This window comes from Pelmatolapia mariae, linkage group LG13 (genome assembly GCF_036321145.2).
Source record: "Pelmatolapia mariae isolate MD_Pm_ZW linkage group LG13, Pm_UMD_F_2, whole genome shotgun sequence".
In the NCBI taxonomy this organism is placed as follows: domain Eukaryota; kingdom Metazoa; phylum Chordata; class Actinopteri; order Cichliformes; family Cichlidae; genus Pelmatolapia; species Pelmatolapia mariae.
This window is the reverse complement of record NC_086238.1, coordinates 169,586-181,801: the sequence shown is the minus strand read 5'-3', so window position 1 is coordinate 181,801 and position 12,216 is coordinate 169,586.

Sequence of the window (12,216 nt, the reverse complement as noted above, 5' to 3'; positions counted from 1 at the left end):
AACAACAACAACAAGTTCAACTGCAATACTGATGAAAAACATCACCATCACTGGGATGATGATTATTTCAAATACAAGGATTTTATTGAAGTACAAATCTACATCGCGAATTCATACTTTAGTGAACTCACCAAAACAGATACATTGTGTCACAGCTCACTTAATCCCCTTAATGCCCTGTGTGTTACTTTCTTTATTCTTTAAGGAATATTATTCCATGAGTTCCTAACCTGTCATATTACTCCTCACCCCATGTGCAAATCAGAATATATTACCAGCTAAGCATTAGTTAAAAGCCTCTGATAAACTCTGAGATGTGCTGATATGGCACTTCAGTGAGGAACAAAGTGGTTTGTGTCACTTTAATAAGTAGAGTGAGGTATATTAAAAGTACCTTGTCCATTTTTAAAAACTGATTTATTCTCATTTGTATAAAGGATTAAGATAAAAGGGCAAGGAAGGTGGCGTAGTAAAATATGTACACTATTAACATTAACAATATTATTCACAGCTCAGACATGATGATACCAATTCCTTACTGCTTACTTTACAACACAACAGTTACTTAAAAACAACTGCATCCAGGTGCAATAAAGTACCTGATTTGCCAACTAAGATTAGCATTAGCAATCCAAACGACCTTGATGCACTGAATTGGATAAACAGGAAAAAATTGGATGGATGGGCTGAACACATGTAGTGTACTCAAATGTAGAGCAGAAGCTTACAAGTGCAGGAGTTTGTGAACCACTATGCTTTTCTACTTGTGCTCTGTCCTCTTCTTCCTGCCTTTGTCCACCCCTTCTGTCTGCCCTTTTTCCTGCCTGTCAGTTCTGACACAGCTATATTACTAGATTCTTAATATTAATGTGAATAATAACAGAAATAAAAATAAAAATAGAAATGAAAAAATAAATGGAGAACAGAACACAACAGGAAGTGAATAATTGCTTAAAAATCCATGTTGTTATGATTATTGTGTCATAAGCAACACTGACTTGTTTATTTAACTATAAATAATGAAGTTATGTTGTCACACCAGTTAACAATGGACTTGAAAGTCAAACGCTCAGTGACAGTAGCTTTAATTTGATATAAATAACTTCCTTAGCACATGTTTCAAATCACTCTTTTCCATCAAACACACACACACACACACACACACACACACACACACACACACACACTTGTTTTCATATCTTAGTGACAACATCTCATTGACATTATGCTTTCCCTAGCTGCTTACCCTAACCCTAACCATCAAAAATGAATGCCTAATCCTAACCCTCAGCCTAAACCTAATTGTAACCCTGACACTAAAACCACATTTTGAGCCTCAAAAATGCCTTCAAACTCATGGGGACCGGGATTTTGTCCTTCATAAGTGACTGTAGGTCCCCACAGGTACTGAAGGTTTTAATGACAAGTTTTCTTGTGTATTTGTGAATTTTCATGACCACATTGGCTACTCTCTACATTGGGCGATCACAATGGAAAAACAAAAAAAAACCCCAAACACTCTGGACCCTCTTTGCTGGCTTTCATACAGGTCACTACTGAATCTTTCCTTGTAAAGCTTGTAGGACAGTGTAGAGTAAAAATAAAAATGTTGACTCTCCACTACATATAAGAGCTTCAACTAATATTGCAACCATGATTATCCCTCAGATACTATACATTATAAATTTTAAATTTATATTTGCTCCAAAAGACTGAATAACATAATAACAGTTTCTTGTACAAAACCAATTCCAAAGAAGTTGGGGTGTTGTATAAAATGTAAATAACATTACTTGTAAACCTCATAAATTCACATTTTTTCACACAAAAACATATCAAATGCTTGAACTGAGACAATGTATCATTTTAAGAAAAAAATGGTTTAACATGAATATTTGAATATCTCAAAAAAGTAGGCACAAGTACAACAAAACACAAAAGTAATTGGTGATAAAAAAAATTGTGACCAATTAGGCCAACTAGCAACAGGTCAAGAACATGACTGGGTATAAAAAAAACCCTGCATATTAGAGAGGCAGAGTTTCTCTGAAGTAAATATTAGCAGAGGTTCCTTAAAAAAAATGCAAGGACTGAACCATTTACAGTTCATAATATCATCAAAAAAAAAAAAAGAATCTAGAGAAATCCCTGTGTGCAACAGACAGGGCCAAAAATCAATAGTAAATGCTTTTGATCTTCCGGCCCTCGAGCAGCATGGATTAAAAATAGGCATGAGTCTACGGTACATTCATCTTGTGTGTTAAAAATCAAGAGCTGAAAGTCAGCACTTTGACCAGTTGTTCATTTTGTTTCTATTTCTTTTTATTATTATTTTTTACTTATTGCATTTACTTTGTTCTACAGTTAGATTCAGTTTTATCTACTTGTTTAAAAAAAAGTTAATGATTTAAGTTCAAATAAAACTTTTTCTATTTGGAACAAACCCAAAGATATCCTGAGAGGTTTAACTGACCACATAAATGAGTTGTACTTAGAAAAGAGGGAACTTGGTCTACTACTTGTGTTGGTTTTCCAACACTATCTACAATTACAAATAGTCATGAATTCAAGCTTGCCCCATTATTTATGGTGTTTTTTTGAGCTAGACTATCTCTACAGGTAAATAGTATGAGCTAAGACACACAGTGACTAAGTAAAGCAGTGTACTATTAATAAGACACGTCCAAAGAGGGTTGGACAACTTATTTTATCTGCCTTGTGTTCCTCAGGCCATGCTTCTTGATTCAAACCATAAGTTATTGTTGGAGCTAGGTAGGTCACCTTCACTTTATTGGTTCACTATGGTTCCATAGTGAAAAATTGAGCTTGTTCTTTTTAGATTAACTTATAATGCAAGTATGAGAACATTCAAATGAACCTCACTACCAGTGTGAAACTCCAGAATGTCAAGAATATGCCACCTAAAATGCAATCTAATGTAATAGTCATTAGTTGCCACTAGATGCTCATAACTGAAATAGTTGGTGACCGAGAACCACATATGTGTGGTACTGCAGAAAATCCGTCACTTGGTAAAATGTAGAGACTTTATATTTTGCAATTTAAATACCTAGAAGTTGTCATTTTTAAAATGCATTAATCAGAGCCCAACTTATAAGTGCTTAAGTCTACTGAGGCCTAGAGGTAAAAAAAAAAAATTAATGTGTTTAAAAATTCAATTTCATTTCATTCTTGACAGAAGTTTGACCTAAACTCAGATTTCTACAAAAACTGAAACATTTAAATATGTTCTGCTATTTTATTATGTCAGTTACTGACAGTTTAATAATCTATTGAAATTTGCTCTATTCTTATTAAAAAAAAAAAATCATTGTCAGTGTATTTTGTGATGAATCATCTGGTAAAGCAGAACAGTTTCTAGCAGGGATGTAAATTTGCTCTCACAGTTGCCTTTTAAGATCTGTTCCTTTAACAATTTGCAAGAATAAAAAGTATTACATGCCATGTTAAACTAAAAATGTCAGCTGTAAATGGTTCCAAACAAAGGGTGTTTGACACATATTTAAACCATTCCCCAAAAGAAAGCCCAAATCATGAGATTATTGTTAGAAATATACAGTATAGCATTTAACCAACTGACCACTTCTAACAAGCTTCTACTTTTTAAAGAACAAGGCTTTTGTTCCACAAAAGGAGCTCAAGTGAAGTTTTAGAGGAATATTATAAGATCGAACATCAAACACATTTATTTATCATTCAAGGTGTCAACTGTCGTCTTTACCAACCTTTTACATGCTGTAGTGCCATTATTTTGGAGCATTTCAAGTTGCTATCCATTAACAGAACCATTATATCCCAGTTTTCAATAATACGTATGCATTAAGTCCATAGTAACTACATAAATTGCAAAAAGTGCAAAAACTACAAAAAATTGAAAATCATTTTTGTTTTTTTTTACACATATTTCTAGTTAAAGAAATGTCAGAGGTATATCCCTCAAAACTGTAAATGCAACAAAGTTGCACAAAATTGTTTCCAACCACAGGAAATGTATTTTGAGTGTCTTCATAGTTTCATTTTTGCATTTGTGCAATTTCTAAGCATCCCAGAAACTATACAAAAAGGCAAACATGACTTTCGAAAATACCAGTAAACCTTTGAAAGGCCCTGTAGGGAAAAAAGTATGTTTCTATGAAAAGTTACTTCCGGTTTTTCCAGGTAATGGCGGGCATGTGATAGTTTGCGCTGACATTTATTCCAACGTAGGAAGTGCTATGAACAGCTGATCAGATCGGCAAAGCGTGTTTCTAGATTATAATGTTTTTGTTGTTGCCAGCACTTTTAATGCGATTTTTGCAAAGCCATTTGTGGAAGGAAACCATGATTGGGACAAGGTGGATGCATGTTATGCAAGTACAACTCTTCTGGTTTCATATGCCCAATAAAATTATTGTGCCAGCTTATTTGGTTGCAATTGTACCGGGATTTAAAAATAGTTATGCAAATCAGAGCGTGCACGCTCTGATGGGCTTAAAAGGGTTACATCCATCCATTCATCGTTCTTCTGCGGTTTGTCCAGGTCTGGGTCACAGGGGCAGCAGTGAGCACTCCCTGGCCACCTCTTCCGACTCATCAAGCTAACGCTGGAATTTTTCCCAAGACAGCCGATAGCTATAATCTCTCCAGTGTGTCCCTGTGGCAGGACACGTCTGGAACATTGCATCCAAGACGCATCCTAATCAGGTGGTTAAACCACTTCAACTGGCTCCTTTTGTTGTGGAGGAGTAACTGCGCTACACTGAGTCCCTATTGAATGACTCAGCCCCCCCCCCATCCTCAGCCTCTCTTCACGCTCTATTAAATGAAAAATACATCAAAACAGGTTTTGGAATGGATAATATTCCCAAAGCCCTGACCTCTATGCTACTGAAAATTCATGGACTTTGCTTAAAAGTCAGGTCCATGTCAGAAAACCAACCAATTTAAAAGAACTATAAAGAAGAGTGGTCAAATATTCAGATATTCAAAATAATCAGTATAATCATTCCACCCTGCAAAAGCTCAAAGAAATTATTTAAGAAATAATTAAAAGCTGATGAGTGTATGTAAACTTTTGATCACAGCTGTATATTACTTACACTATCAGAGAATGTGCTACTTTTTAAATTGCACACTTTAAATTTCTACTTTAACAACAAAGCTGTTTTCTCCCAAGGTCTTGATATAAATACAAACTTGTGTGTGCCTGCTGCTATCTGAAGGCCTACTTTCTCTTTGCTGGGCTTTCATCCCATTGCACATCACTCAATGGGATGAAACTTCCATGCGAGCGCAAATGCTTTGTCATGGTATAGTGCAAGCCAATAGCAAAATTGGTTTCAAGTGCCATTGTTGCATCCTCTCTAAAAAAGCCTTTTACCTTGTACCACAGGCTGCTTGACCTTAGTTTTTATTTATAGTGTTTGGATAATTTCTTCCTTGAAGGCTTCCTTGAAACCTTTCCCCTCTATGCGATCTATTTTTATATTCTAATGCTCATGTTTGCCCTGAGAGTTAAACGATTTGAATCACCTGTCATTAGAAGTTACATAATGCGATAAGTGGCTATTACTGTATCATTAAGAAGCCAATGGGTTCAGACACATGGTGATTAATAGAACAAAAGGTAAAAAGATCATAAGCTGGAGTTGCAAATGTTCACACTCTCATTCATTTCCAATATCTACATCTACACATGGTGTCACGGTGTCTCAACCTCACCTCCCCTGATAAGGATGAAATATTCTGCATGAATTAGTCTCCATTTTTCAAAACACTGTGCCGCCTAGATGATTTATATGAGGCTTCATAGTCATAGACAACTAAATCTAAATTTTCTCTATGCATCTTCGACATTAAAAGTGCATATGAGAAGAATGTGGAGACAGAATATTGTGTGTGTGTCCATGTGTGTATGTGTATCCATGGGCCTTTCACTCAAACTTGTGTGGCTCTTGCTGAGCTGATAAGGATCACTCATTATGTGGTGAGTTAGTTCTCCGCTGAGGCGAGTCACAAACCTCTAGCCACATCACAACAAGCTCCTGATCTGTATTCATGGGTGGTTAACAGCCGGTGCACCTTCCCTCTGAAATATAGCAGGTGGACATCGTAAGTCTCGCTGCCTTCAGAGATGGAGAAATAAGGGTCTTACCTCAATACGACCCGCTTTAATTTGCTATTTAATTTTGATATATGATATTTTGAAATTGCCAACTATACTGTTTTTTTTTTAGTTAATTACATTTAGTTGCTAGATAAATCAAGTTTAGAGAAAACTGTTTCAAGATTGCCATATTATTGACTTTATCAGAGCGCTTTTTGAAAGCGACATCGTTTCTCACTTGCACCTTAGCAATGGGTACTGGAAAGTAACTGCATGACTGAAGAAGAAGAGCTTGAACATATGACTGACAAAATGTGAATCAAGGAAGGCCTTTGATCTTTATAAAGGTGTTTTTTCAGGACTTTTTCCCCCTCATTTAGGAACATATGCTTTCAGTGGCATAGGGATTTTGCATAAATTGTAACTGCATCTTTGTTTCTGCCAGTATTCACAAACTCCAGCTTTACCAGAGACCAATTATAATTATTATCTCTGAATATAACTTAATAACAGGGGACAGTTTGAAGAACAGCTGTGCCCATAAAGATTTATATTTACAAAAACATGACAAAACACTCAATTTTAGTGATGTTAGCAAGTGCAAAGCAAAAGGTCTGTGCAAAGTGGAGGCTGGTGTCAGGAGCAAGCTAAAACTTACATGCAGAACACAGTCCAGGGTAGGTTTGCATTGTTCATTTATTAACAATTTAACCATGTTGTAGTGAAATTGATATATTAATTCATCCTTCATCCTAGATAGATTCTCTAATAACAAGACAGGCAATAAATGTGGAACTATGAAAAATTTGAATTTTTGTAGTGCTTTTATCCCACCTGTGCCTGTCAGCTTTTTTATGACGCACAGCATTTCTGTAGGATTTTTGTTTTTGTCTTTTTTTTGTCTGAAAGAGGCCACAACCATCATGGAATACCATTTCCATAAAAGGGTGTCTGCAACAATGCCTATGTAGGTGGTGCATGGCAAAGTAACATTCACATGGATGGCAGGAGCCAAGGTTTCTCAACTGAACATTTCCCAAAGCATCACACTGCCTCTGCTGGGTTGCTTTCTTCCAATAGCACATCCTGGTGTCAGGTGTTTCCCAGGTAAGTGATGTCCACACATTCAGCCATTCAAGTGATGTAAAAGAAAATGCAATTCACCAGACCAGGCCACCTTCCTTCTTCCATTGCTCAGTGGTCCATTTCTGTTGCTCACATGTCCATTGTTGGCACTTTTGGCAGTGGACAGGAGTCAGGATGGGGACCTTGACTGGTCTGGGTGATTCAGTCCCACACAAAACAAAATGAAATACATTATGTAATCTGACATCTTTCTATCAGAAGAAGGATTAACTGTTGGATTGGACCACCACTGCAGATCGGGAACACCCCATAAGAGCTGCAGTTTTGGAAATGCTCCGATGTCAGCCATCAGCATTTGGCCCTTGTCAAACTTTCTAAAGTGCTTATGCGTGCCAATTTTTCCTGCTTCCAACCTATCAACTTTGAGGACAAAATGTTCACTTGCTCACTCACTAACAGGTGCCATGATGAAGAGATAATTATTGCTATTTATGTCACCTGCCAGTGATCACAATGTTATGCCTAATGAGTGTACATTAAATCTAAGTTTTAGTCCTGCAACTAAGATGTGACATCATGCACATCTAAAATTTATAATCAGGTCATGTCTTGTTCTTTCTTAAAATACTTTCTACTCCATGACTCAAGAGTATTCAAAATGTTTTAATGTGAAATAAGTGAAAAAATGCAATTTCATATTTTATGACTCTTGGGAGTTTAAGAGTCCTACAGTTTCACTGCAAAATATATGAGTGGATTAATTTGGTTCTGATTATAGTATCATCCATCAGTGGCCTTGCTCAAGTGTCTTTGTCCAAGACACTTAACTCCTACCAGAACCGCTGACCTTCCTATGGTGCTGGGCGAGCAAAGAAATCATTCACTTCAAGGATTCAATAATATAAAAGGAAATGAAATATCTCTTAGCATGAAATAAAGCTTATTTTATAGTCAAACCCTTTTTAGTACTGCTTGTTCTCTCTCTCTATGTTGCATTATTTGTAGAATCATGTAGAATTTAGTATTGAGTCATATTTTCTATTTCTAAAGCTTTATACTGATACATTTTAACAGTGGTTGTTGTGGTAACCAGTGTTGGGCAAGTTACTTTGAAAAAGTACAGCACAACCTCACGTGTCTGAATTTACAGTTATGTTTTCATTTTGACATACTGTATTAACACAATTGATCTAAAATCAGACACATCAAATCTGAGTAGAAAAAGTGATATTTTCACTGTAACAACCACAAACATGTTCATTGAATCATATTTCATAACCTTAAATGCAAATATAAATTGTGAATTTTAAAGTCATATGCACAAGTTTTGCAAACAAGTTATTTGCAGCCATTTACCTTTTACTCTTTTTTTATAACCATTTCAAACTATTTACATAACAATCAGGTGTTCTGCATTCAGTAAGAAGCCACAAAAATTATTTGTGCCACTCCAAAAAAATAATTTCTGTCCACTATAAAGGAGAACATCACAGCCTGATACCTGCAGGTCTGACAGCAGCAGGTGTATCACTCCTGTTTTCTACCTGGAGACAGCAGTCGCCTCATTGTTCTGACACACAACACAAAACTATCCACAGCACTATACACTAACTACACAAGACAACACATGAACTACACACTTCACATGAACACGCTAAACGTCACAAATCTCTCAGCATCTCAAAACTCGCTCTCTCTCTTTTTCTGCTCTTTCTCGCTCTCTCTCTCTCTCTCTCTCGCCGTCACTCCTAAAACTTCCCCTCTTCCCTAAACAACCAAATGTCATGTTGCCATATCATTTTTTGATTGGTCGACAGGGTGCATTTTTCCACCAACACAAACGGGCGTTTTTTGTTTTGTTTTTTTTACTTTTTGGTCATAAGCAGAGAGTGCTTGCTAGCGCTGTCCTTAGACAGCAAACGTGACGAAACTATTGAGGAAAAACACGGGTATATATTGTTTATCATGACTCTGGTTTACGTGGCCTATCAACACAATTTAAAAACTGATATATATCACCTTGTTGCTTTGTCATCTTGAAGTGGTCATGTGACCACTATATTCTTCCTCAGTCAAACAGCAGCACTCATACGATTGTTTTGCCCCTAGCTCCAGGTGTTGTGCCAAAAAGTGATTTGTCTACCAGAAAGTGATTGCCGCCCGCGGGAGTGCACGCAGCTGTAGCGCCCAGATTACTTACAGTTACTTCCATGCAACCGATATAAGCTTTGGTAACCTGAACACAACTTCAGCCGTTTGTTTGTTGAAAAATAGTAACGCGACCACACGGCATTTTCTTGTTAGTAACGGTAACGGCGTTGTAACGATAGAAATAGTAATTAGTTAGATTACTCGTTACTGAAAAAAGTAGAGCCATTAGTAACGCCTTTACTTGTAATGCCATTATTCCCATTACTGCTTAAAGTCAATAAAAGCTTTGATATATTACGCATTTGCCTTTACTGATGAAAGTTTACCCCCAAAAATAGGTTGCTATATTCCATCATTACATTATAATTATTTAAAAAAAAATGTAATTCCCATAAGCTATTTTAAAACTTGTTTGTTAATGTAATAAAAAAACTGCCTTCAGGGCAGATCAGTTAGAGTCTTTTACTATCTGGGTAACTAATAACACAGGCCCATCGGTAAACCGTGTCTGATCCGTTTCTCCATATTTTATCTTCAGTTTCTCTAACCCAAATTTTGTCCCTGTCAGGCTCTAGCTGAATAATTAGTTTTAAAAAAAAATTAATGTGAAGTTTTTTTTAGCTTCTAATGAAAATTAAAGCTGGATAAAGAATCAGCATGGACATTATAAAAAATTATATACTTTGTGTCAAAATTTTATTCTGTCTATGATTATAACAAAGTGGCCCAAGCTAATTAAAATTACAAGTTTTTTTTCCCCTCTTCCAATTTTTTAAGATGAATATCATGATCAGCACTGATATGCTTTTATATTCATTATTATAAAAGCAGCACCAGTTCTCTTAGAGCAGATACAAAGAAACTTAGGAGGGAATGATTCATGATCAGTTACATCTGATCAGAGAACAATTCTCGTTTTCAGAAACTTTAAATAAAAGAAATGTAACCCCCCCCCCCCAAAAAAAAAAAAACAACAACAAAACTTAACCAGCAACTTAACCCTTCCAACTTCCAGCTATAAAAAGTTTTGACTTTTTTAATAATCGTTCATATCCAGCAGAAATTTAGGTTTAATTAACGGCATATGTTATAATAATTCTGTTTTGTTATTAATTTCAAATATATTTATTCCATTGTTATGTCGAGCTCAGAGTGAACTAAAACATAGGGCTAAAGAAGAAAAAGTGTCTAAGGATGACTAGTCCAGTAGCAAAAATTCAGTCTAAATAGAATTTATTTAATAATCAACGACAGTTGAAAATGCTTTAGGGTAAGAACAACCAGAATAACAAACAAAACAATATATTAAAGCAAGTTGTTAAACAAAATATTAACAACTAAGACAATTTCAATAGAAATAAAAATGTTAAAACAAAAAGCTCCTCTCTTAACCCAGAAAGCACAATGCTGTTCTGAGGGGAAAGAGTGATAGAAAGCTGAGGTGTCAGAGGTGCACTTCACAATATTTGCTCACATGTAATTTTGTTTAAAATTTAGCTGATCTTACATTATGTACACAGTCATCCTTGTGGAGAGAGCACATGAGATGGTGTGCTGTATCTGTATTGCAAGGTGCTAGCACCACAGTCACTACAGTGTCACATATGATTGCAGTGGTAGTCCTCATCTCATTCCCTGGAGCACTTAGCACCATAATTCAAAAACATACATTTTCCTTAGGAGTTATTTTGTATAACAAATATCAATATATAAAAATATTAGTAAATAACTATATTAATTATTATTATTATTATTAATTTGTTTGAAAGCAGAGGAAGTCAAAGTTGAGGGTTCAACAAATAAAACTAACACAACTAAATAGCACCTGAAAATGTGGCAACATGCATGATGGTGTGCTAGTACTGCTAACCAGCCTTGTTTTTGTTAGAAAACAAACAGAAACAGCTCCTTATTGTTTGCTACGTTAGCATTTGAAGCAAAAATTACTAACTAAAAAGTTTTCTAAACGGGTTCGCTTTTAATTTTTGGAAACTGCAAAATCACCAAGATTACAAGCTCAACATAAACAATAACACACCAGATGTAGGATGTTCAGTCATCATGGCAATAGCCTGAAACATGTTCACTGGGTAATTAATTTTAGAAAATGAAAACAACATCTGATCTCTAACACCAGCTCATGTTGTGAGCAACACTAGGGCAGTGGAAAGAGTAACTGTGCGGCGTGGTTTATACGTAAAATCCCAACATCAACAATGATCCATAAAAGGGCTGTACCACATTAAGTCACAGAATGTTTCCTCCTAGTACATTTAGGAATTGCAATGCAAATCTTGTGCCCCATCTACTAAATGAAAAAGCTTAAAATCATCATGAATGTCTGCTTTTGGTAAAGCTTTCAAATTTTATGCTAGCTAATGAAAAATGGTGTAACTGTTATTTTCAGCACAGGACTAACTATAATGAAGTGTCAAGATTGATGACAATAAATGCACTTTCAATTCTTTTTTTTTTTTTTTTTTTTTTTTAAACCTGTCCCGTTTGGTTCTTTTGCCATCAGAATTATTGTCTAAAGGCGAAGAAAGATGCCCAACGGATTTACTTTACCAAATGGACCATCCCAGCCTTGCCGTAATGGTCCATTTGATTTACCTTTTATTGTTTATTTTATTATTTTTTTTTTTACTTGCTAGATACGGGACAGGGGAAAAGAAAAGGGAGAAAGAAAGAGGGGGGAAAAAACAAAACAAAAAAAAACAGCGGAGAAGAGGGACGGGGATAAAGGGCAAAAAACAAAAACCAACAAAATAAGCAGACAAAAAATACATATATCGATCACCTGGATCACCTGTTGAGAAAGAAAAAAGAAAACAAGCAGAAGAAAACGAGAGTAATAGAATAAACAACATCAC